The sequence below is a fragment of the Aquarana catesbeiana genome, linkage group LG06 (assembly GCF_042186555.1).
Source record: "Aquarana catesbeiana isolate 2022-GZ linkage group LG06, ASM4218655v1, whole genome shotgun sequence".
Lineage (NCBI taxonomy): Eukaryota > Metazoa > Chordata > Amphibia > Anura > Ranidae > Aquarana > Aquarana catesbeiana.
The window spans coordinates 52,873,234-52,901,061 of record NC_133329.1 but is presented as its reverse complement, the minus strand read 5'-3'; the positions used below and the strand labels follow the sequence as shown (position 1 = coordinate 52,901,061).

The 27,828-nt window shown below is 46.5% G+C and overlaps 1 protein-coding gene across 3 annotated transcripts in view; it reads right to left on the bottom strand.

Moving 5' to 3' along the window:
• The window catches only part of LOC141148410 (uncharacterized), a 65,892-nt gene extending 40,436 nt beyond the window's left edge, over positions 1-25,456 (bottom strand). The window contains exon 1 of one of the 3 annotated variants that reach the window (XM_073635895.1): positions 25,361-25,456. The gene's annotated coding sequence lies outside the window, so the exon portion shown is untranslated. Of the gene's footprint in view, positions 1-132; positions 272-25,360 lie in introns of those variants that run through there. The other 2 variants (XM_073635890.1, XM_073635888.1) reach the window with 2 other exon arrangements.
• Between the last annotated feature and the right edge of the window lie 2,372 nt (positions 25,457-27,828).

The following is a 27,828-nucleotide window of genomic DNA, read 5'->3' as shown; positions in this document are numbered from 1 at the left end:
GGAGACCAAAGACGGTGCATGGAGTCTGCGTTTTTTTTTTTTTAACAGTTTAGTGACTATAGACCTTTGTTGAGCCCAAGCATGTTTAAAGGCATAGTCCACCTTTTGCAAAAATGTAATTAATGCACCTACCTCAATAAAATATAATCAAATTTGCATTTATTGCTTTTTTTGCTTTGAAGCCTGTAGAGCATGGGTCTTCAAACTATGACCTTCCAGTTGTTCAAGAGCTACAATTCCCATCATGCCTAGTCATGTCTGTGAATGTCAGAGTTTTACAATGCCTCATGGGATGTGTAGTTCTGTAACAGCTGGTGCCGTAGTTTGAAGATCCCTGCTGTAGAGCATTGCAACAATGATTAGTGCATGCCATGTTTACATCCAAGCCTCAGGTCAGTAGAAGTTTGTGGTGTGGGGCTGATGGAAATAGAGAATGGACTACAAGGAATCATTGTAGTTGTACCAAGCATGATCTGAGGCCCTCTGCATTGGTGGAGAATGGGACTTGTAGTCCAGTGGTTCTCAACCCTGTCCTTAAAGTGATTCTAAGGGTTCGTTTTTTTATTTTTTTTTTTATTTAGAATAACAAACATATCATACTTACCTCCACTGTGCAGCTCGTTTTGCACAGAGTGGCCCCGAACATCCTCTTCTGGGGTCCCCTGGCGGTTCTCGCACCTCCTCCCCACATCAGATAACCCCCTCGGGGAAGCGATTCCCCGGGGGGGGTACCTTGCCAGCGCGCTCCTGAGTTCAGCATTTGCGTCCACAGACACGAATGCCGGACTCGGCGCCCGCATCATTGCATTTGATTGACAGCAGCGGGAGCCAATGGCTGCGCTGCTATCAATCTAGCCAATCAAGACATGGCTAAGTCTGGTGTGCTCGTCCCCGGCACGAGAAAAAGAGGATTCAGGTAAGTAAAACGAGGGCCACTGGGGGGGGCTGCTGCACTGCAAGAGGTTTTTCACCTCAATGCATTGAGGTGAAAAACCACAAAGCTTTACAACCCCTTTAAGTACCCCCAACAGGCCATGTTTGCAGGTTTTCCTTCATCTTGCACAGGTGCTTTAAAATCAGAGTCAATGGCTTGGTATTTTGGACAGCTATTTTATCCAATTCCCAAAACATGGCCTGTTGGGGGTACTTATGGAGAGGGTTGAGAATCACTGTTGTAGTCTTCCCATGCATAGATAATAAGGCTGTGCAGGAGAAGGTATCCACACCCACCCAAAATTCAAACAGAAATAGGGGGCGCTAGGGAGAATCACCCCACGATTTCCTTTTCTGGAGGTCAGTTCCATGCATCTACTTCTTTTTCAGTAACAACATACCGAAAAATGGCTGGCTGGTGCTGCTTTCTGTCTTTTGTCGTTACAGATGAGCTCTGCATCCAAACAAAAAACTCAGACTCGTTAGTTCACTATTCTTACAGCTGTATGTATTCCTGAGGATCCGGTGTGTCTGGAAGGCGAAGAGTTACACACTCCATGCAGCTGCTGCCTAGCTAGAAAAGTAAAAATGTATCAGCTGGTCCAGTCCAAAAAGTCAAATGCTTTTTAAGAATACCACGTTTCTATGCCATGTTACCCTTTGCCATATATAACGGATCTGTCTTCCCTGGCATGCTGGGAAAGTGTCAGAGCAGCTGAGAGTGCTCACCATGAGGAAGGCTGATGTATTTCCAGCATGGTTTTATATCAGGGTGCTGGCTAGACAAGTGCAATTTATTTCATGACAAATCGAAATTCAGACAAAATTTTCGTTATTCGGAGATTCCGATGTATCCCGAATCACAATAGTAACAAATTTCAACAAACCTGAAATAAATTATAACAAAAACAAATAAATTCATTTGTATTCATTCCTGTAATTTGGATGACCTGATGCGATAGTTTGGGCCTTTTAGTTAATGTTTGAAGCATCCAAAAGAACGTAATGACATAACAAATGATCCAAATTGATTCAGATCCGTTTCATTTTGCATTAATATTTTTCATTATTATAAATTTAAAAAAAAAAAAAAATGCACTACATATGAAATGGGAACATATTGCAATAAATACAGTGAGGTATAAAAGTGAAATAAGATGATGAATTCTAATTATTATGTTTGGGTTGGATGGAGGATGGAGGTGGATCCATCAGAATCTTTGAATCATTACATAATGAATGAATCCGAAATTCATCCGTTTGTTACTTTCAGGTGCACGCGACTCCAGTCGATATCAACCAATAAGCTCATTCAATTTCTCTTTGTGGTTTGGACTAGCAGGGATGACTCAGAGTTCAAAAGTAATCTGAAATAACAAATTAACCACTTCCCGACCGGCGCACGCCAATGTACGTCGGCAGAATGGCACGGCTGGGCAAATGGGCGTACCTGTAAGTCCCATTTAATTTCCCGCCGTGCCATTGCGCGCGCACTCCGGCCGGGAGCTCCGTGAGTCGGGTCGCGGGTCCCGCGGACTCGATCGCCGCTGGGATACCCGCGATCGCCTCACGGAGAGGACGAATGGGGAAATGCTAATGTAAACAAGCATCTCCCCGTTCTGCCTAGTGACAAGTGTCACTGATCTCTGCTCCCTGTGATCGGGAGCAGAGATCAGTGACGTGTCACAGCTAGCCCATCCCCCCTACAGTTAGAATCACTCCCTAGTACTGACTTAACCCCTCCCTAGCCCCCTAGTGGTTAACCCCTTCACTGCCAGTGTCATTTACACAGGAATCAATGCATTTTTAATCGCACTGATTGCTGTATAAATGACAATGGTTCCAAAAATGTGTCAAAAATGTCAGATGTGTGCGCCATGATGTCGCAGTCACAATAAAAATCGCTGATCGCTGCCATTACTAGTAAAAAAAAAAAATTATTAATAAAAATGCCATTAAACTATCCCCTATTTTGAAAACGCTATAACTTTTGCGCAAACCAATCAATAAACACTTATTGCGATTTTTTTAACCAAAAATATGTAGAAGAATACGTATCGGCCTAAACTGAGGAAAAATAATTTTTTTAATTATTTTTTGGGGATATTTATTATTCCAAAAAATAAAAAATAATGCGTTTTTTTTTCAAAATTGATGCTTTTTTTTTTTTGTTTATAGCGCAAAAAAACCAAAAAACGCAGAGGTGATCAAATACTACCAAAAGAAAGCTCTATTTGTGGGAAAAAAAGCACATCAATTTTGTTTGGGAGCCACGTCGCACGACCGCGCAATTGTCAGTTAAAGCGACGCAGTGCCGAATCGCAAAAAGTGCTCTGGTCAGGAAGGGGGGTAAATCCTTCTGGGGCTGAAGTGGTTAAGGTAGGGGATCAGAAGAGGAGGATATCAACTAAAGAAGGAACCAGCAGCACAAGGAACACATTGTATTGATAATTACAAGTATTACTTTTTTTTTTAATTGTTAAATTGACTACACTAAGCCTGACCATATATGGGTCAAATTTCGAAAGAACTTTCTTTTGAAAATCAGAACATTTGTGCGTTTTGTGATCCGATGGTGCCACCATTGATTTCAAAATTTGACTAACTAAACCTTCAATTTCACCTCATGTTCCTACAGAAAAGAATTTTCGTGTCTGGGAATCTTCTTTTCTTTCCGGTAATTTTCTTTTCTTGCACATGCGCATTTCTTTTTCGATTACATTTCTCGCACAATTCTCCCATCATTGATTAGAAAATCGTTCGTATTTTCAAAAAATTTCCAACATGTCCGATTATTAAAATTCGATTTAAATAAATTGGAAGAACCGCACTACGGAGCCTAATTTAAGAAACAGACTGATAGCTGCACTGATAACACACCAATATCAGTGTACAAACTCAAAAAGTGATATAAAAAAGTGCGCTTACAATCTATACAAACATGTGATGTTACAAATTGATGAATTTGCATAACACAAAATATATTGAAATATAGCAAACAAATACATAAATAAAAAATGCAGCAAACAATTGCATAAACAAAAACGTATGTGAGGTGAAAATTTCTCTAGTCATATATGATACGACCTGTGAAATATATGCAAACGTGAGAAATCAACCAATATAGTTCAAAAATTGTGTATGTTATTGGAAAGAGTGAATCTAAAAATTATGTGAAAATTATAACTCCAGTCCATAAAGTGAAACAATATGAAAAAAGTTCATCAGTGTGAGGAACCATCATCCACATGAATAGACAAAAGGAGAGAGGGATACAAAAAATGATATGACTCCACTTGCGGTGACTTACCCTCAGTGATGGACCCCCTGTTAGCGAGGTGGGGATGAGAGGAGCTGATTACAGTGAGCCCTTCTCCCCCCTCCAGGTTCAAGACTTGGACCAGCCCAGACCGGACATGCTGGATCTGTCAGCTGCTGCAGATATCTTCTCTACATAGTCCCTGCAGAGGGCGAAGACTGTACGCTCGTTTGACCTCGCTAATAGGGGGTCCATCACCGAGGGTAAGGGTCCATCTTTAACTTTTACTCTTTGGAGTCACCGCAAGTGGAGTCATATCATTTTTTGTATCCCTCTCTCCTTTTGTCTATTCATGTGGATGATGGTTCCTCACACTGATGAACTTTTTTCATATTGTTTCACTTTATGGACTGGAGTTATAATTTTCACATAATTTTTAGATTCACTCTTTCCAATAACATACACAATTTTTGAACTATATTGGTTGATTTCTCACGTTTGCATATATTTCACAGGTCGTATCATATATGACTAGAGAAATTTTCACCTCGCATACGTTTTTGTTTATGCAATTGTTTGCTGCATTTTTTATTTATGTATTTGTTTGCTATATTTCAATATATTTTGTGTTATGCAAATTCATCAATTTGTAACATCACATGTTTGTATAGATTGTAAGCGCACTTTTTTATATTACTTATTAAAATTCGATGGCCACACGAGAATCGGCTGTTGCTGCAGCCCACTAATGGTGCGAAATACGAATGAAAATTCTTAGATAAGATTTTCTAAAGAAAGTTCTTTCGAAATTCGACCTGTGTATGGCCAGCATAACATGTTACATAGTTACATAGTAGGTGAGGCTGAAAAAAGACACAAGTCCATCAAGTCCAACCTATGTGTGTGATTATGTGTCAGTATTTTTAACAGAAAATTTTTATTAAACAAATATTACAATATGATCAGCATTCGACAATCAAGTATTACTTTTCTACATAGTCATTTAGTATGTTCATATCAGAGATTGGCACCCTGAAGTTCAATACATCCGTTTCTTAACATTCTTTTACTAGTAAAAACCTGATGATGTTATTTGCAGTTCTACCTATCGCTTTATATGGCAAACAAACTTTCCCTCCTTAAGTGAGTGAGAACCTCTCACACACCAAAAGTGTATTCCTCAACGGTGATCTCTTCAGTGGAATAGTCCAGTGTTGTCCAGCACGGGGGAGAGGGGCGGGGGCAAAAACACCCCCAACCAGACAGGGGGAGAATCCCTCACTTGGTCTCCCTCCTCTCCGTCCCCTAGCCCTGTGCGTCCACCCACGCCGACCACACCTTATCAAATTTAGCCGGGCATTGTCTGCTCTCGTATGTGAGTTTATAGAGGGGAAGTACTGAGTCTATAGCCTTTTTCCATGATGTGAGGGTGGGGGGGTTCTGCTGATTTCCAATGCAACAATATCTCTCTCCTAGCATAAAAGAGGGAGAACGTTATGCAGAGTTTTGTATATCTGTCCCCCTCAACCTCGTCCAGGTAGCTTAATAAAAGCACCATGGGCTCCGGCGGCACCCTAGATCCCCCAATTTCGCTAAGTTTCTCCGCCACTCCCTCCCAGTATGTTCGGAGCATGGGGCAGGCCCAGACCATATTCCAGAAGGACCCCTCCTCAGTCTTGCATCTGGGGCAGTGTGGATCTAGGTTGGGATATATTCTTGCCATTCTGTGTGGTTTGAAGTATGCCCTGTGTATAAATTTAAGTTGTATGAATCTGTCTTTGGCAGCTATCATAGAGGGGATGAAGGTGGACAAACAATCCTCCCATTCATCATCCCCTAGAGCTGGTATGTCCTCCTTCCATTTATCCATTGTACGGGTGGGTTTAACGTCATGGGCTACCGTGAGGTAAAGATATAGTGTGGAAAGGGGCCTCCCTATCTCACTCGAAGTCAGTAGTCGCTCAACTGAGTCCGGCTCCAGAGTTAACGTGTCTGAGAACTGAGCCCTCAATGCACGTCTCAGTTGCCAGTATTGAAACTCAAAGGAGCCGGGTATGGAGTATTGTCTCTTCATTTCACTAAAAGACATAATTTCCCCGTTTACCATGACATGTTTGAGGGTAGTGATCCCCCTTTTAGCCCAGTGCGCTGGATCTGGTATTTCACAGAGATGAGGTAGTGTAGGATTTCCCCACAGTGGAGTGTGTGGGGAGATGCAGTTGGGTTTAGCATAAATAGCCCTGGCCTCCTTCCATGCTCTAATAGTTGTCTTCATGGACCTCGTCAATAAATAAGGAACTTTCAATCCCCGGTATACTAAATTGCTCAGCGCTGCGTATGACCCCAGAATTGCCACCTCCAGTCTCACCGCCGGATTCTGCCTGGGCTGGGAGAACCACCCGCGCACCGTGACCGATACGGCCGCCCAGTAGTAGATTAAGAAATTAGGGAGAGCTAGGCCTCCACTTGATAGGGGAAGATATAATATACGTTTCGACACCCTAGGCGGCCTCCCAGCCCAGATGAATGAGGCAATCACGCCCTCCAAGCGTCTAAAGAAAGATTTAGGTATGTGGGATGGGGTGTTGCGAAAAAAATATAAAAACTTAGGGAGGAACACCATTTTTAATTGACTCTACTCACAGGAGTAAGCGGGAGGGTGCGCCAAGCTGTACATTTGACGGTAAGGTGAGAGGCTGTACATTCTTGTCTATGAATTCATGTGTGGTGTTGCTGATTTTAATTCCCAGATAGGTAAATTCCTCCACCCACTGAAGAGAGGATCCCGTGTCCCCCTGCGAAATCGTGGGATGCAGCGGAAACAGGACTGACTTGCTCCAATTTATCCTAACACCAGAGAATCGGCCGAACTCCTCAAATAGGTCCAGTGACCTCCGTAGCGACTGAGAGGCATCGGCTAGATAGAGTAGGGCATCGTCAGCATATAGGGACACCTTTTCCTCTATTGCACCTACCTCTATGCCACTCACTCCTGGATCAGCCCTCAAAACAATGGCCAGAGGTTCCACCGCCAGAGCAAACAGTCCGGGCGATAGTGGGCAAACCTGCCGAGTGCCTCTACCCAGGGGAAAACTTTCAGGAAGCGTGCCATTCGTACGGATTCTTGCTTTGGGGTTTGCATAGAGCATTTTTAACCAGGTCATAAATTGAGGCCCAAACCCGAATTTTGAAAGGACCTCCCACAGATACCCCCATTTCACTGAGTCAAAGGCTTTTTCAGCGTCGAGTGACGCCACCACTCCTGCCGACCCCGGCTGAGCCCTGTCCATGTGTGTAAAAAGCCTTCTAATGTTGATGTCTGTTCCCCTCCCCGGCATGAACCCGGTTTCGTCCGGATGGATTAGGGCAGTTATAACCGTGTTGAGCCTGTTAGCCAGCACTTTAGCTAGGAGTTTCGCATCAACAAGGAGATGGGGCGGTATGAGGCACATAGGGTTGGATCTTTACCTGGTTTGGGGATTACAACTATCACTGCCTCGCTCAGGGATTCCGGGAGTTCTCTGAGCTTCTGGGCCTCCGAGAGCATTGCATGCAAGGCTCCCGTCAGCTCTGCAGCGTACTGTTTGTAGAACTCGACCGGTATGCCATCCGGTCCTGGGGACTTACCAGATTGCATGGTTTTTAGAGCTTTAGTTATTTCATCAGAGGTTATGGGAGCATCGAGCTGTTCAGGGTATTTTCCTGTCAGGACCGGGGTATCAATTGGGTCTAGGTATGAGGTCAGTTCATCAGTGGTGTAGGCTGCCCTAGAGCTGTAAAGGTTCCTGTAGAAGGAGACGAAACAGTCATTTATCTCGTCAGGGGCGGATAACAGGGTCCCACCGGGTCCCTGTATAGAGGACACACTCATCCCCCCCACCTGTTCCCGTGACAACCAGGCCAATAGCTTCCCGGATCTTTCCCCCTGTTCAAAAATGCGGTGTGATTGAGCAAGTAGTCGTTTCTGTGTGAGGGAGGTGCGGATATGAACAACCTCTCCGGTCAGGGACTGGAGTGTGACATAGTCTCTAGGGTCTTTGGTTCTTATGAATAGTGTCTCCTGCAAGTCCGCTTTCTTTTCAGCACTAATCAAATCAGCTCTCCTTTCCCTACGAACCTTAGCTATAATTGCCTGATACCTTCCCCTGGTATATGCCTTAAAGGCATCCCACACCGTCACTGTATCTGCCGTGCCCGGATTAACTTCCCAGTATTCCTGGAGTGCCCCTCTAAAGTGACCGTCCACTGCCTCATCCGACACCCAAAACCTAGACAGGCGCCAAAGACTATTCTCTGGGGTCGACGTGAGGTTCATATAAATAAAAGATATGAGAATAAAAACGGCGCTGCCCTCTAATTAAATAAGTGCTAAAGACTAATGTGGTAAGTGAATCACAATAATTATGTTAGGTGTCAGTATTGCAATCTATACAGATTATTCAGAGATGGCCTAAAAAACAATAGCACCAGTAAGTAAGACACTAATAAGTGAATCAAATCCCCCAGAGGGGTGAATAAGTGTGTCAAATTAGAAAATAGAATGTTAAAGATGAACTCTGTGATTAAATACAAAAATAAAAATGATGTGTTTCCTCAAACTCAAAAGTTTTGGGACAAAATGGCGCCAGGTGTAATATAGATTGTGTGGTGAAAAAAATTTTTTTGTGTGTACAGATAGTGCTGCTGTGGTATCCGTGCTACCATTTGCATGTGTATGTGCAAATTATTATGGGACGTGACTTATTGCCCCAATATTCAAAAGTATTGGGACACTTGGGTGCTTATGGAACGTGAATTATCTTAATGTGACACCCTGTTAACAGACACCTTATATGTTAAATACAAATATATAAAAGCATACATCAGCCTTAGATTCCGATTACATAAGTACATACAAGCAATCATTAGCTTTTAAAAAGATTGGGTATATAGTCCATACAAAGGGTTATGTATTTATAACCAGGTAGAAAAGACAGAGTTTGAATATAAATGCTGGTTATTTCATCCTTGGGGACACACCCCAGTGACTTCTGTGCCTTTCAATCGAGATGGTGACTATGAGGTGCTCACCCCCCAATGATACCCCACTCACTAGAGATGATCACCCCTGCAGGGGTACCAAGCGACAGAGTGGGTGTCTCAGGCCAGACAGTGTTTACTCCTAGTATGCTTCCATTCCTTTACTGTGTTTGATCCTCCAGGGAAAAAGAAGTGTGCTCTAATATGACCGTGCTGTTCCAACGGTTTTCCACTTATTCTGTTAAAATCTCCAGTATAAACGGAGAAAAAGAAACACAAGGGGGCCTCCTTCGTGAAGTACGTTTGGTAAAATTTATTGCACATAAGCTTTAAAAAAGAGTCCCAGTAAGGAATGTCCACAAAATACAAGCCAGAACCAAAGAAAAGTAGAAACAAGCACCGCTGTGTGCAGGGATGGGACCAGCAGCGAGCTGCGAGCGTGCGTCCCACCGTGCGTTCCAGCCAGCGCTTCCAGGTATGACGTGTGAGCGTGACTCCGCCTTACGCGTTTCGTCATAGGACGTTTTCAAAGACGGACCGTCTTTGAAAACGTCCTATGACGAAACGCGTAAGGCGGAGTCACGCTCACACGTCATACCTGGAAGCGCTGGCTGGAACGCACGGTGGGACGCACGCTCGCAGCTCGCTGCTGGTCCCATCCCTGCACACAGCGGTGCTTGTTTCTACTTTTCTTTGGTTCTGGCTTGTATTTTGTGGACATTCCTTACTGGGACTCTTTTTTAAAGCTTATGTGCAATAAATTTTACCAAACGTACTTCACGAAGGAGGCCCCCTTGTGTTTCTTCTTCTCCGTTTATACTGGAGATTTTAACAAAATAAGTGGAAAACCGTTGGAACAGCATGGTCATATTAGAGCACACTTCTTTTTCCCTGGAGGATCAAACACAGTAAAGGAATGGAAGCATACTAGGAGTAAACACTGTCTGGCCTGAGACACCCACTCTGTCGCTTGGTACCCCTGCAGGGGTGATCATCTCTAGTGAGTGGGGTATCATTGGGGGGTGAGCACCTCATAGTCACCATCTCGATTGAAAGGCACAGAAGTCACTGGGGTGTGTCCCCAAGGATGAAATAACCAGCATTTATATTCAAACTCTGTCTTTTCTACCTGGTTATAAATACATAACCCTTTGTATGGACTATATACCCAATCTTTTTAAAAGCTAATGATTGCTTGTATGTACTTATGTAATCGGAATCTAAGGCTGATGTATGCTTTTATATATTTGTATTTAACATATAAGGTGTCTGTTAACAGGGTGTCACATTAAGATAATTCACGTTCCATAAGCGCCCAAGTGTCCCAATACTTTTGAATATTGGGGCAATAAGTCACGTCCCATAATAATTTGCACATACACATGCAAATGGTAGCACGGATACCACAGCAGCACTATCTGTACACACAAAAAAAATTTTTTCACCACACAATCTATATTACACCTGGCGCCATTTTGTCCCAAAACTTTTGAGTTTGAGGAAACACATCATTTTTATTTTTGTATTTAATCACAGAGTTCATCTTTAACATTCTATTTTCTAATTTGACACACTTATTCACCCCTCTGGGGGATTTGATTTACTTATTAGTGTCTTACTTACTGGTGCTATTGTTTTTTAGGCCATCTCTGAATAATCTGTATAGATTGCAATACTGACACCTAACATAATTATTGTGATTCACTTACCACATTAGTCTTTAGCACTTATTTAATTAGAGGGCAGCGCCGTTTTTATTCTCATATCTTTTATTTATTCAACAATTGGACCACTCTGGGGTACCAATTAGAGATAGGCAGCAGCTCTCACACTGTCCTAAGCGCGGACCTATCTATTTATATTTAGACGTGAGGTTCATGGTTAGGAGAAGCGGTGCATGGTCAGATATGCCCCTGGGGTGTATCTTAATATCCTTCAGCCGTGACAAAGCCTGACCCCCCAAATAAGCCAAATCAATCCTAGAGAAGGATCTGTGTGATGCGGAGTGACAGGTGTATGCTCTGGAGTGGGGATTCCTCCACCGCCAGACATCCGTCAGGCCGTAGAGGTCAGCCCACTCTGCCAGTCCTGAATGGGAATGCCCACCTGTCGACATCCTATCCATGTCCAGATCTGGAACCATGTTAAAGTCTCCCAAAAGTATCATGCTGTCATTAGCTAGCTCTGCAGTCTTAGAGGTGATCCGATTTAGGAGAGCCATCGAGGCTGGAGGGGGCAAGTACAGTCCCGCTATAACCCATTTCACAGTATGGATCTGTGCGTGTATTAATACATATCTGCCCTCCGAGTCCAACACTAAATCCAGCAGCCTAAAGGGAAGGGACTTGTGAATCAAGATGCCGACGCCCCTTGCAAAATTTGAGTGTGTGGAGTGATAGTGATACCCTATCCATGGCTTTTTGAGGGCCAATGTTTTACTACCCACTAGGTGTGTCTCCTGGAGGATACAGATATGAGGACTATGGGCCTTAATGAACTGAAAGACCAGAGATCTCTTAACCGGGGAGTTTAAGCCCCTGGTATTCCAGGACAGTATGTTAAGGGAAGTCATTCTTGCAGTTTGGTAGAGGAATTGCAGGATCAGAATGACACCCTCCCCCCGGAGACCTCCCAGTAGGAGTAAACATACATTGCTGACTTTTGTAATGCAATTGCAAGGAATACATATAACAATATTTTCTTAACCCAGGGTTTAACCACACCCCATAAAATTATACAAACAAACTCCCCAATAAAACAAAAAATAACCCTAATCCCTGAAAGGGAAAAACTGGCCATTGGGGCAACATACCCCACCCCCCTCCCCACCCAACCCCCATGAACTGAGGCAGGTATTCATCCCTAACATTTCCAGCTCGCCGGCTGCAAGAGGGGGTCCGTGGCAGTGGCAAACTCAACCCCCCGGGTACTTCCTAGGGGGTCAAGCAGTAGTCCGAGCAGCTCAGTGTCGTGAGGCATCCGCTCGCTCAATGTAGTAAATAGTAGGGGACTTAGGACAAAAAAAGGGGGAGAAAAAGTATTGAAATACGTCCCTTTAATAAATTCGATCCAATAGTGGGCAGTCCTGCATAGTGTGGCCCCTAACATCCCAGGAGGGGGAAAAAAGCAAGCGTAGAGAAGCAACAAATCGCAACCGTCTCCTGACTATGTCTTTGTCAGGGGCACTTAACTTGTGAATCCGCATTATGGGGGATATCTTCCATAGTCAGAGCAGCACACATCCTGGGTATAAACGGGGCACAACAGGTGCAATATAAGTGTGTGCGTCCCCTCTGCGGGATAAGTGTGAATGGCTCAAGCCCATACTCAGAGAAGGCCCATCTATCTTGTATAAGGGTGCTGTGCTTACATACCAAATGTCCGATCAACGGGCCGGCGGCAGTGACTCCAGCCAGGTGGATGCCTCTCTGGGGGTGTTGAAGAAGTGGGTTGACTCTCCGTCCTGGACCTGTAGACGGGCCGGAAAGAGGACACTATATCGGATGTTGCGTGCTCTCAGTGCCGCCTTAACGTGGTCAAAGGATTTCCTGAGCTTTTGTGTCTCCACGGAATAGTCCAGGAAGATCATCAGCTTAGTGTTCTGGAAGCGGAGGTCCCCGACAACCCTAGATGCACGGAGAACTTCGTCCCTGTCTCTGAAGTTGAGGAGACGGAGAATGAAGGTACGCGGGGAAGCTCCAGGAGGTCCCGGCTTCGGAGGTATGCGGTGGGCTCTCTCCACCGCATAGTGGGGTGACATGCGAGCATCAGGGAGGAGGTCACGTAACATACCTTCTACAAAGGATGTGGGGTTGCTACCCTCCGCTCCCCTGTCAGATCTTCCCCCCTGCCAGCAGTCTCTGTGGTGCTAGGGCCCCCCACTCCAGGTGTCCAAGGCCCTCCTGAAAAGGCCTGATTTACTGAGACTGCGGCCTACCTGCATGTGGAGACCCGAGGACAGCCGCACTTTCCTCCCCCAGTGCCTGTGTTGTGGTGCTGGGTGGCCGCTTCCCCACAGGGGCCTCCGGTGCTTCCAATCCGGATGTAAACGTCGGGGGGCCGGCAGGAAAGTCCGCGGCTTGGGCCTAGCTGGTCCGGAGGTTCAAGAGAGGCCTCAGTGGTGTTTTTTTGTGTTCTGTGATATTTCCCCCAGAGTATCTTGCCTACAGGGTCCTCGTCTCTGCCCCGCTCGTCACTCCGGTCGCTCTGGGGGGTCCGCCCCGCTCCGATCCGGACCACCAGGGCTCGTCAGGGAAGGCCGCGGCTTCGGCCTAGCCGCGTGAGGACGATCGGGATGTGTCCGCGGGATCGCCGGCAGCGTCTGCCTGTCTCTTCTCCTCCCCTACTATGCCCAGGGGGTTCCCCACCGTCACCCTAACCTGGATGGGTGATCAGTGGCAAGATTGCAGCCCTGGATCTGGATTCTGGGCCCAGAACGAGCAGAGCTCTCAGGAAACGCTGCCGCTCACAGTGCCATCTTGGCCACACCCCCATGTGTCAGTATTACATTGTATATCCCTGTATGTTGTGGTTGTTCAGGTGATTATCTAATAGTTTCTTGAAACTATCGATGCCCCCCGCTGAGACCACCGCCTGTGGAAGGGAATTCCACATCCTTGCCGCTCTTACAGTAAAGAACCCTCTACGTAGTTTAAGGTTAAACCTCTTTTCTTCTCATTTTAATGAGTGGCCATGAGTCTTGTTAAACTCCCTTCTGCGAAAATTTTTTATTTCTATTGTGGGGTCACCAGTACGGTATTTGTATATTGAAATCATATCCCCTCTCAAGCATCTCTTCTCCAGAGAGAATAAGTTCAGTGCTCGCAACATTTCCTCATAACTAAGATCCTCCAGACCCTTTATTAGCTTTGTTGCCCTTCTTTGTACTCGCTCCATTTCCAGTACATCCTTCCTGAGGACTGGTGCCCAGAACTGGACAGCATACTCCAGGTGTAGGGATGAGCTTCGTGTTCGAGTCGAACCCATGTTCGACTCGAACATCGTCTGTTCGCCCGTTCGCCGAATTGCGAACGATATGGGCCGTTCGCGCCAAATTCGTGTGGCGCGTCACGGCCCATAATTCACTGCAGCATCGCAGTGCATTGCTGGCTGATGATTGGCCAAGCATGCACTATGACCCGCATGCTTAGCCAATCACAGCGCCGTCTGAACAGAGAGCCGTAATTGGCCAAAGCCAAGGAGGCTTTGGCCAATTATGGCTCAGGGGATTTAGTACACGCCCCACACTATATAAGGCCGCCTGCACGGCGGCCCTGTGTAGTGTGTGTTCCGGCGTTCATTGAGAGAGAGAGAGAGACAGACAGTGACATTTGATTTGAGTTAGATAGATTAGGCAGAACAGTCAGTCAGTTAGCTGCACTTACAGTGTATTGTGTATATATATGCATTCCAGGTGTTGTGTGTGTGTGTGTGTGTGTGTGTGTGTGTGTGTGTGTGTGTGTATGTATATATATATATATATATATATATATATATATATATATATATACACTGTATTCAGTTTAGCTAGATCAGTTCCTGTTATCTTCCTACTGACAGGCAGGCTTGTCTTGTTACAGTATTTACAGCTACCTGAAGAAAATTACTGGTGTTCTTTTGATCCTATTAGTACCACAGTCAGGCAGCTAGACTATTTACAGTTAGTGCAGTGCGTCCTGCTCACAGTGTTCAGCTAAAACTACAAGTTAGTGGGGTGCGTCCTGCTCACAGTGTTCAGCTAAACCTACAAGTTAGTGGGGTGCGTCCTGCTCACAGTGTTCAGCTAAACCTACAAGTTAGTGGGGTGCGTCCTGCTCACAGTGTTCAGCTAAACCTACAAGTTAGTGTGGTGCGTCCACCTCACAGTGTTCAGCTAAACCTACAAGTTAGTGGGGTGCGTCCTGCTCACAGTGTTCAGCTAAACCTACAAGTTAGTGGGGTGCGTCCACCTCACAGTGTTCAGCTAAACCTACAAGTTAGTGGGGTGCGTCCTGCTCACAGTGTTCAGCTAGATCCGTTCCTGTTATCTTTTTACTGACAGGCAGGCTTGTCTTGTTACAGTATTTACAGCTACCTGAAGAAAATTGCTGGTGTTCTTTTGATCCTATTAGTACCACAGTCAGGCAGCTAGACTATTTACAGTTAGTGCAGTGCGTCCTGCTCACAGTGTTCAGCTAAACCTACAAGTTAGTGGGGTGCGTCCACCTCACAGTGTTCAGGCCAAGAAGGAGAGGCAGACAGTCACAAGCCAAAACGAGAGGGCAAGCAGCCTCTGTGTCTAGTGCTGGTCGTGGAGACGGTGCATCCTCATCAGCACGTGGCCGTGGGACACGCTTGGCCTTTTTTTCGGCAGCTGGCCGTGTTGAGACGCAACATGCGGAAGACTTGGTCGAGTGGATGACCAAGCCGTCCTCATCCTCCTCATCCTCTCTCACCCATGCCGAGGGTACTTTGTCTGTCAAAGCAGCAGCCTCTTCCCTCGGCTCAATGTCATCAGTGACTCCTTCCCTAGCCCCACCATGTCCTCCTGAGAAGTCCCTCGAACTGTTTGACCACAGTGTTGGGTACATGCTCCAGGAGGATGCCCAGCGTTTGGAAGGCTCTGATGATGATACTGAGCTCGATGAAGGCAGTAACATGAGCACGGACAGAGGGGGTGCCCAAGAAGGACAGCAATCTGGCAGTCATGCTCCCCCCTGCTGCAGCATACTGCCAGGTTTGCTCCAGTGATGAGGAGGGAGGGGATGATGAGGTCACTGACTCAACATGGGTGCCTGATAGGAGAGAGGAGGAGGAGGAGGAGGAGGCGGCACATCACCAACGAGGCAGGATGCCCTCCAGGGGCCAGCCTAAGGGCAGCACATTGACTGCATCACACCCCAAAGCTCCACATGTGCAGGGCGCTGCAGTCTCTGCGTGTTATTCAAAAAGTTCTTTGGTGTGGGCCTTTTTTGAGACGAGTGCATCAGATCGCACCGCTGCAATTTGCAACATATGTCTCAAGCGTATCTCGCATGGCCAAAACATCTCCCGCTTGGGTACCACATGCTTGACCAGACATATGTTGACCTGCCATGCAGTTCGTTGGCAAGCATATCTAAAAGACCCACACCAAAGAACAAAGAGGACCTCTGCTTGCTCCTCATCAGCTGAGATTTCCAACCCCACTAGACCTTCAGTCCTCTCTAAGACCTGCACTGAGAGGAATGAAGGTGTAGAATTAGGTGTGTCACAGCCAAGTACTTGTGGGCAATCTGCTTTTGGTACACCGACGTCAGATTGTACCAGGCAAATTTCCCTGCCCCAGCTGCTGCACCGCCAAAAGAAGTTTGCTCCCAGCCATCCACATGCCCAGCGGTTGAATGCTAGCTTGGCAAAATTGCTAGCACTTCAACTGCTGCCTTTTCAGTTGGTAGACTCTGCCCCCTTCCGTTTGTTTGTGGAATGTGCGGTTCCTCAGTGGCAGGTACCCAAACGCCACTTTTTCTCATGGAAGGCGATTCCGGCTCTCTACCGGCATGTGGAAGGCAATGTCCATGCCTCGCTGGACAGGGGGGTCAGCGGTAAGGTGCATATTACCGCTGACTCAGTTTCACGGCGCATTGGGTGACTCTGCTGGCAGCTGGGAAGGATGCAGGACAAGGTGCAGTAGTGTTGGAGGTTGTTCCGCCACCATGCCTCCAAAATGCTAATGATTGTGACACACCTCTCTCCTCCACCCCCTCCTCTTCTTCTTCCTCCATGGCCTCTTCCTGTGCATTGTCCTCGGAACCAGCGGTGCTCCGTAGCTGTTCAAGGGGCTACGCAAGTACGCAGGCCAAAAGATGCCATGCGGTGCTTGAGCTGGTGTGCTTGGGGGACAGGAGCCACACTGGGGCAGAGGTTCTGTCAGCTCTGCAGGGGCAGGTTCAGAGGTGGTTGACGCCACGCCAACTTAAGGCAGGAATGGTGGTTTGCGACAATGGCACCAACCTCCTCTCTGCCCTCCGACAGGGACAAATGACCCATGTGCCCTGTGTGGCTCACGTCCTTAACTTGGTGGTGCAGCGGTTCTTGGGCAGGCACCCGGGCTTACAGGATGTCCTGAGGCAGGCCAGGAAAGTCTGTGTGCATTTCTGCCGATCATATAATGCCAGTGCTCGGCTGACGGACCTCCAAAAAGGAGTTTAACCTGCCCAAGAACCGCCTAATCTGTCACATGCCCACCAGGTGGAACTCAACGTTGGCCATGCTGCAGAGGCTGCACACGCAGCAGAGGGCTATCAATGAGTACCTGTGCGACTATGGCACCAGGACAGGATCAGGGGAGCTTGTTTTTTTTTCCCCACGCCAGTGGGCCATGATCAGGGATGCATGCACTGTCCTGTCACCATTTGAGGAGGCCACGAGGATGGTGAGCAGTGACAGTGCATGCATCAGTGACACTGTCCCCTTTGTCCACCTGTTGGAGCACACGCTGCGTGGAATAATGGACAGGGCACTTGAGGCAGAACAGAGGCAGGAAGAGGAGGACTTCCTTAGCTCTCAAGGCCCCCTTTATCCAGTGTTCCTGCGTGCCCACCGATCACACAGGAAGAGGAGGAGGAGGAGGAGGAGGAAGATTGTGTCAGTATGGAGGTGGAGCCTGGCACTCAGCATCAGCAGCAGTCTTTAAGGGATCAGTCCCAAGAAACACATGGACTTGTACGTGGCTGGGAGGAGGTGGCTGCGGACCATGTCATCCTTAGTGACCCAGAGGACTCTGGACCGAATGCCTCAGCAAACCTATCCTGCATGGCCTCTCTGATCCTGCAAAGCCTGCGTAAGGATCCTCGTATTCGTGGTATCAAGGAGAAGGACCAATACTGGCTGGCAACCCTCCTTGATCCACGTTACAAGGGTAAGGTTGCGGACCTTATCTTGCCATCGCAGAGGGAGCAGAGGATGAAACATCTTCGGGAGGCCTTGCAGAAAGGTCTGTGCAACACGTTCCCAGAGACTGGGAGGTTATAAACTCCTGTTTCTGGACAACGTGTTGCTGAGGCTTCGGTCAGTCAAAGAAGGAGCGGTGGAGAAGGTGGCCGTCTGACCGATGCGTTCAGACAATTTTTTGGTCTGCAGCCCCAAGGTATGATCGGTTCCAGCAACCATCGCCAGCGTCTGTTTTACATGGTGCAGGAATACCTAGGGGCAAGATCAGACTTGGACACCTTTCCCACCGAAAATCCTCTGGGTTACTGGGTCTTGAGGATGGATCACTGGCCAGAGCTTGCACAGTATGCAATTGAGCTACTGGCCTGTCCTGCATCCAGCGTTCTTTCGGAACGCACATTCAGTGCTGCTGGAGGCTTTGTAACCGATCACAGGGTGCGTCTGTCCACCGACTCGGTCGATCGACTGACCTTCATAAAAATGAATCTTGGATCACCACCAGCTACCAAGCACCTGATGCTGATGTAACCGAATAATTTTTTTTGAAATCTCAGATCCCTTCAAAGACTGCCTATGCTGATGCTGAGTGACTATCCCTGAGTAATTATCCTCTTCCTCCTCAATGATCACGCTGATAGCTTGTAAGAACATTTTTGGTTCTGGGCGCCACCACCAGTGCCTAAGGCACAATTTTTCAGCCCCTGTTTAACAGGGGCGAGTAATTACAATTTTTGATGCAATACTTTGCAGCAGGGCTCATTTCAGCATTCCAACTAGAGTATCTGTGAGGGGTTGCAGTGTTGTGGCACCAGCACCAGTGCCTAAGGCCCAATTTTTCTGCCCCTGTTTAACAGGGGTGTGTAATTACAATTTTTGATGCAATACTTTGCAGCAGGGCTCGTTCCTGCGTTCCAACTAGAGTGTCTGTGAGGGGTTGCAGTGTTGTGGCACCAGCACCAGTGCCTAAGGCCTAATTTTTCAGCCCCTGTTCAACAGGGGCATGTAATTACAATTCTTGATCTAATATTTCACAGCAGGGCCCATTTCTGCACCCACCAAGAGCGAGTGAGGACTTACAGTGTTGTGGCACCAGCACCACCACCACCACCACCACCACCAAAGACCCAATTTTTCTGCCCTTGTTCAACAGGGGCATGTAATTACAATTCTTGATCTAATATTTCACAGCAGGGCCCATTTCTGCACCCACCAAGAGCGAGTGAGGACTTACAGTGTTGTGGCACCAGCACCACCACCACCACCAAAGGCCCAATTTTTCTGCCCTTGTTCAACAGGGGCATGTAATTACAATTCTTGATCTAATATTTCACAGCAGGGCCCATTTCTGCACCCACCAAGAGCGAGTGAGGACTTACAGTGTTGTGGCACCAGCACCACCACCACCACCACCAAAGGCCCAGTTTTTCTGCCCCTGTTCAACAGGGGGCATGTAATTACAATTCTTGATCTAATATTTCACAGCAGGGCCCTGTGAGGGCTTACAGTGTTGTGGCCACAACAACACCTAAGGCCCAAATTTCTGCTGAGTATATAGGGCAGGCCCCTACTTTCAAACATCTAACTTACAAACGACTCCTACTTGCAAACGGAAGGAGACAACGGGAAGTGAGATGAAATCTACCCCTAGGAAGGGAAATTCTCTCCTGTAAGAGTTAATATGGGAAAAACATTTCTCCTTTCCACTGATGCTTTCCAATCCTTGTTCCACAAAAAAAACCCAAATTTTCAGAAAACATTTGTCATTGGGACAAAAAGTGAGGTGAAATCTTCTGAAGAGGAGGAAAGACAGCAAAACAAATGTCACAGGGGTGATAACCCTTCCCTATGTTTTCCAAAAAGCTTAAAAAAGATTTTTTGGCTGGAGCTAAACACGTTAAAAATGTACCCGTTCAAAATTACAAAGAGATTCTACTTAACAACAAACCTACAGTCCCTGTCTTGTTTGCACCGCCTGTATACTGCTGTTCAGAGTATATAGGGCCTGGTGGCCCCACACCTTTCCTTATTTTAATTTGGGTGCGGGGTTCCCCTTAATATCCATACAAGACCCAAAGGGCCTGGTAATGGACTGGGGGGTACCCATGCCGTTTGTCTCACTGATTTTCATCCATATTGCCAGGACCCGACATTACATTAAACCCGCAAGCAGTTTTAAATGAGATTTTTTCCTTTAAAAGTGACATTTGGTGCAGGGACTGTTCTAAACACAGGAAACACGCGCCACTTTACAGGCATACTATAGACACCCCCCAGGTACGATATTTAAAGGAATATTTCACTTTTTCTTTTTTTACTTTAAGCATCATTAAAATCCCTGCTCCCGAAAAAACTGCAGTTTTTAAAAGTTTTATTTGCATTGATACATGTCCCCTGGGGTAGGACCCGGGTCCCCAAACCCTTTTTAGGACAATACCATGCAAATTAGCCTTTAAAATGAGCACTTTTGATTTCGAACGTTCGAGTCCCATAGACGTCAATGGGGTTCTAACGTTCATGCAAATTTTCGGTCCGTTCGCAGGTTCTGGTGCGAACCGAACTGGGGGGTGTTCGGCTTATCCCTATCCAGGTGCAGCCGGACCAGAGTCTTGTAGAGCGGGAGAATTATCGTTTTATCTCTGCAGTTGATCCCCTTTTTAATGCAAGCCAATATTCTGTTTGCTTTGTTATGCCTCAGCTTGGCATTCCATGCCATTGCTGAGCCTATCATCTACTTGGACCCCCAGGTCCTTTTCCATCCTAGATTCCCCCAGAGGTTCTGCCTCCAGTGTATAGATTGCATTCATATTTTCCCAACCAAATGCATTATTTTACATTTTTCTACATTGAACCTCATTTCCCATGTAGTTGCCCACCCCATTCATTTGTTCAGATCTTCTTGCAAGGTTTCCACATCCTGCGGGGAAGTTATTGCCCTGCTTAGCTTAGCATCATCCGCAAATACAGAGATTGAACTGTTTATCCCATCCTCCAGGTCATTTATGAGCAAATTAAATAGGATTGGTCCCAGCACAGAACCCTGGGGTACCCCACTACCCACCCCTGACCATTCTGAGTACTCCCCATTTATCACCACCCTCTGAACTCGCCCTTGTAGCCAGTTTTCAATGTTAAAATGAATATATTACTTTTATGGTTGAAGTAGATGAACTTGTGTCTTTTTTCAACCTGACTAACTATGTAATCTTCCTAAAAAAATTCAGAAAATACAAATCAATTCGGAACAACAAATATACAAACCGAATCTGAATATACTAAACCAGGGGCGGACTGACAACTCATGGGGCCCTCGGGCAATAGAAGATTATGGGGCCCCTGGGCTTACAGGTGGCCGTCACGCCAGGAGTAAGTAACAAACAAAACAACATATCGAGTACAGCAGTCAGGATGAGCGCCACGCTCACATCAGAGTCCCAACATTCTCCCTATAAATAAAGGTCCACAGAGTGCCATCTTATGGCAGAGCCCCCCAGTGTGCCACCCTATGGCAGAGCCCCCAGGGTGTCACCTTCCATCAGTGTCCCCTTACATCCACCTTTGCACCTTAGTGCTTGGTGTGGTAGGTAGCTGTCGGGAAAAGGCTTTTAATTAGAAAAAATCCACTTGTTGCAGCCTCTGAACTGCCCAAGTGAGTCGTAGAGCCAGCTGAATAGTGAACTGCTGTGGCTGGCCTCAGATCGGGTAGTGGGGCATGTGAATAAAGGCCATGCTTGATGTGTGCCATGATATCACTGCACAGGTGTGTACCCAGACCTGCTGCCTGATCCGAGGCCGAGCTCAGCAGTGCACCAATCAGATGGCTCCAATTGGCAAGTTTTTCACGGGCATGGGATTGTTGGAGAAACTTTTGTTGAGCAGCTGTGGGCACACCTGGTTCATACAGTATACATACACACATACAGTATACATACGCAGTATACATACTCATGCAGTATACATACATACACAGTATACATACACATGCAGTATACATACATACACAGTATACATACACATGCAGTATACATACACACATACAGTATACATACACAGTATACATACACATGCAGTATACATACACATACACAGTATACATACACATGCAGTATACATACACACATACTGTACAGTATACATACACAGTATACATACACATGCAGTATACAAACAGTATACACACATACAGTATACATACAGACATACAGTATACATACAGTATACCAACCCGCATGCAGTATACATACACACATACAGTATACATACAGTATACATACACACATAAAGTATACATACAGTATACATACACATGCAGTATACATACACAGTATACATACACATGCAGTATACATACTCGCATACAGTATACATACACACATACAGTATACAGTACATACAGTATACACACCCGCATGCAGTATACATACACACATACAGTATACATACAGTATACATACACACATAGTATACATACACAAATACAGTATACATACACATGCAGTATACATACAGTATACAAACACAAACAGTATACATACAGTATACACACACATACAGTATACATACTAGTGTTGTCCCGATACCACTTTTTTTTAGGACCGAGTACAAGTACCGATACTTTTTTTTCAAGTACTCACCGATACCGATAACCGATACTTTTTTTTAAATGTCACATGACAGTGTTTTTTTTTTTTTACCACGCTTTCTTTTTTTTCTTTTTTTTTAAGGGGGGGGGGAGGTGAACGGTGTCTGTGTGGTTTTTTTTTTTTTTAATTTACATTTTTATTATTTTTTACAATAATATTTATTTTTATTATTTATTGCAATATGTGTTTTTTTTTCTTTTTTAATCAGCCCTGTTGGGGGGCTTTGATGAGATATCAGGGGTCTTAACAGACCCCTGATATCTCCCCCTTGAAACAGAGAAAGAGACAGAGGATAGAGATTCCCCACTTCCTTTCTCTGCAGCCTCAGCTGCCCTGAAAATGAATGGAGAGAAGACAGCGGCTCCTCTCCATTCATAAACTGACACATCATAATCACAGGAGGTTACAATGTTTCAGTTATGTGAATAGACAGAGTCAGCTGACTCTGTCCATACACAAAGGAAGGAGGAGGACATGGACAGAGAGACGGCACAACGGAGGGGAACAGCAGAACGGAGGAGGACAGAGGAAGAGAGAGGGACAGCGGAACGGAGGGGGCATGGAGGATGCGGTGACAGTCAGCAGTGATGGCGTGTGGGGGAGTTACAAGCACCGATCACCGCTGTATGTCACTAAAGTAGCTGAAAGCCGCGGGGGGGAGCTTGTAACTCCCCCACGCGCCGATCACTGCTGACTCTCAAGGTATCGGGGGAAGCATCGGGAGCATTTGCCCGAGTACAAGTACTTGGGCAAATGCTCGGTTTCGGTGCCGATACCGATACTAGTATCGGTATCGGGACAACCGTAGTACATACACACATACAGTATACATACAGTATACACACATACAGTATACATACACACATACAGTAAACATACAGTATACACACACATAGTATACATACACACATACAGTAAACATACAGTATACACTCACATGCAGTATACATACACAGTATACATACACATACAGTATACACACATACAGTACACATACTGAGTATACATACAGTATACATACAGGGCACCTGAAATACAGCGCTGGGGTATTTTTTGTAAGCACCTGATTAGAGCCATGGGCTGTAATAGGCGTCCAAAAAGGTGAACAGCGGGCGCCATGCTGGGCGCTCGCTGTTCACTAAGCTTTGTGTTAGCAATGCGAATGAATATTCGCTTTGCTAACACTGAACCGCCTCCCAGCCAATCAGGTGCTGGGGTCTGTTACTTGTCACCTGATTGGTGAAACGACAGGCGCTGTGATTGGACGCCTATCGCAGAGGACGGGAAGGAATGACGGGAGAAGACATTGAGGAGTGTGGAGGACACCGCTCGCTGTGACCCGCTGCCCCACCGAGACAAGGTAAGTGCCGGGCAGGGGATGCACGCTGGCAGCATTTGATGGGCACAGTAGCGGCAATTGATAGGCACACTGGCAGCACTTGATGAGCACAGTTTCAGCAATTGAGGGGCACAGTAGTGGTAACTGATAAGCACACTGGCAGCAATTGATGGGCACACTGTCAGCAATTGATGGGTACAGTAGCTGCATTTCATGGCACAGTGGCTGCATTTCATGGCACAGTGGCAGAAATTGATGGCCCAGTGGCTGCGTTTGATGGCACAGTGGCTGCGTTTGATGGGCACAGTGGCGGCAATTGATGGGCACAGTGGCGGCAATTGATGGGCACAGTGGCTGCCTTTGATGGGCACAGTAGCGTCAATTGGTGGGCACAGTGGCTGCATTTGATGGGCACAGTGGCGGCAATTGATGTTTTTTTTTTTTTCAGTTTGTTTGAGCCCCCCCAAAAGTTTTGAGCACAAGCTGCCACTGTACAGTATACATACAGTATACACACACAATTACACACACACACACACATACACAAGCACATTTCACCCAAAAATCAGCCTGATTGAACACACTGCTGCCCCCATCTTCTGGCATGCTGGCACTTGTAGTGCCCCAGCAGCTCACAGACACATTAGTTGGTAATACAGGAGAGGGGGGGGACTGTGCCTGTGTAGTGGTGGGCAGTGCCGATCGTGACCTCCCTGGGACCCTAAGCAAAATTCTTTTAAGGGGCCCTCTACCTGACCTGTGATACCAGGTAAACCATTTGCCATTGCCACACAATCACACCTGACACTTCAGTGCTCCCAATACAATCCTCCCTCCCTAGAGAGCCCCCCCCCCTTACATTAGTGTCCCCAGAGAGCCCCTCCTTACACAGGGTCCCCAGAGAGCCCCCCCTCTTACATTAGTGTCCCCAGAGGACCCCCACTTCCATCAGTGTCCCCAGAGGGTCCCCTCTTACATCAGTGTTCCCAGAGGGCCCCGTCCTTACATTAGTGTCCCCAGAGGGTCCCCTCTTACATCAGTGTCCCCAGAGGGTCCCCTCTTACATCAGTGTCCCCAGAGGGTCCCCTCTTACATTAGTGTTCCCAGAGGGCCCCGTCCTTACATTAGTGTCCCCAGAGGATCCCTTCTTACATCAGTGTCCCCAGAGGGCCCCTTCCTTACATTAGTGATCCCAGAGGCCCCCCTCTTACATCAGAGTCTCCAAAAAGTTGACTCCCCCTTGCAGAGGTTCCCCTGTACCTTGCTGGTGAAGGTGGGAGGCGGCGATTGGCAGCTCTATGGTGTCCACAAACAGGGGGATCTCCCTGGGGCTAGTAGTTTTATCTCCAAATGTATACAGCGGAGAGGGGAGGGGCCTCTGACCCGGGCATCAGCAACAGTGTTAAAGCAGAGTGAAAGTGAAACTGATACTTGCCTGGCTTTGTGCAGTGTCATTAAATAATAGCACAATACACTATTTGATCACAGATCCCAGTGTGTATTGTGTGACAATCTGTCACAATGTGTTTTTTTTTTTTATAATGGCACTTTTTAATTATTTCACTGTGTGCCATTATAAAAAAATATATTAGTGGTGGAACACCAGGGCCCAATTGCAAGTGCGACCTTTGCGGCCTGGTCGTTCGGCCTGGATTAGGAGCATCATAAGCCTGGTGCTGAGGATTTTGGTTCGCCCTGGATTATGAAGCCCCTTGCCCTGTATGCTACAATAACATTTTCTCTACAGCCTTGCCTTTATTAACCACCACTTGTGCCTAGGCATTCTTTCCATTACTACCCACTGCACCCGGGACCCCTTTCCTCATTATCTTCTATGCCTGCAGCCTCCCTTGCTTTACCACCCATTGCACCTACCGCCCTTTTCCCTCACCACCCAAAGTGCCTGTAGCCCCCCATCCCTCACTATCCACCATGCCTAGGTACACATTCCCTCACCACCTACTGTGCCTGTAGCCCCCTTTATTGCAGAAATACTACAGGAGATGGTCACAGACTGCAAAACATACTACAGGAGATGGTCAAAGACTGCAGACATAGTAAAGGAGAGGGTCAGAGACTGCAGACATTGTACAGGAGATGGTCAGAGACTGCAGACATTGTACAGTAGAGTGTCAGAGACTGCAGACATAGTACAGGAGAGGGTCAGAGACTGCAGACATAGTACAGGAGATGGTCAGAGACTGCAGACATATTACAGGAGATGATCAGAGACTGCAGACATAGTACAGGAGATGGTCAGAGACTGCAGACATAGTACAGGAGATGGTCAGAGACTGCAGACATGGTACAGGAGAGGGTCAGAGACTGTAGACATAGTACAGGAGATGGTCAGAGACTGTAGACATAGTACAGGAGAGGGTCAGAGACTGCAGACATAGTACAAGAGATGGTCAAAGACTGCAGACATAGTACAGGAGAGGGTCAGAGACTGCAGATATAACACAGGAGAGGGTCAGAGACTGCAGACATAGTACAGGAGATGTAGATAATGAATCAAAGAGCTCCGGATGGCCGCACTGCCGTGAAAAAAAAGCACCTTTATTTCATTAAAATGTTGCAGGTCACATCAAAGTGGATATATAGGACAAAAAGCAGCTAACGCGTTTCACATCAATGGATGCTTACTCATAACTAAGGGACAGTCATCACAACTGAGGTATATAAGGGGAGGTGATTAATCAAAGGCATGTATAACACCTGGAGATAAAACACTTTGCCAAGCAGATGAAAACCACACCTCTCAGAATACATGCAAGCTGTGATGGCCTGTGAATGCCTAATTGCAATGAAAATCAAACAAAAAATAAACAAAAAATTGGTTGAACATAAAAGAAAAATAAGGGAGTGCCCCATCATTGGTGTTTCAGGGGTGGCTGCCTGGAATAATAGTGCCCCATCATTGGTTTTCCTGGGAGGGAGGGGTGGAATAGTCATAGTGCCCCATTGGTGTTCCTTGGAGGGGAGGGGGGGGAATAGTGCCCCATTGGTGTTCCTTGGAGGGGGAGGGGGGGGAATAGTGCCCCATTGGTGTTCCTTGGAGGGGGAGGGGGGAATAGTGCCCCATTGGTGTTCCTTGGAGGGGGAGGGGGGAATAGTGCCCCATTGGTGTTCCTGGGTGGGATTGTGCTCCATCATTGGTGTTTCCAGGAGGAAAAGCGCCCCGTCATTAGTGTCCCCGGAAGGAATAGCGCCCCATCATTGGTCTTCCCGGGAGGAATAGCACCCCATCATTGGTGTCCCCTGGAGGAATAGCACCCCATCATTGGTGTCCCCTGGAGGAATAGCGCCCCGTCATTGGTGTCCCTGGGAGGAAACGAAAAAATGGCACATTACATTTTTTTATGATTTTATCCGATTAATCGATTATGAAAATAATCGTTAGTTGCAGCCCTAATTTACACAGCACGGTGACTGATGATTAGACTTCTGCATGACGCTTCAAACTTAAGCTGTTTCCATAGAGCTATTTGTGCCCGAGTTGGTGTCAGCCATCCCTGATTTATCTCACTTTCCTTGTTGTCTTTGAAGGAATTAGCTGGTCAGGCTGGGAGGAGCTTCACACACCTGTTAACCATTTACTGTCTGCCTGTGCTTGAGAAATGACTGTTAGAAAATACGTTTTGGTTTTTTGGCACTTATAGTTGTATCTTGTAAACTCCTGTTTGCAGTGATCAATGTTTTTCCACACTGGTCACTGCTAGGACACA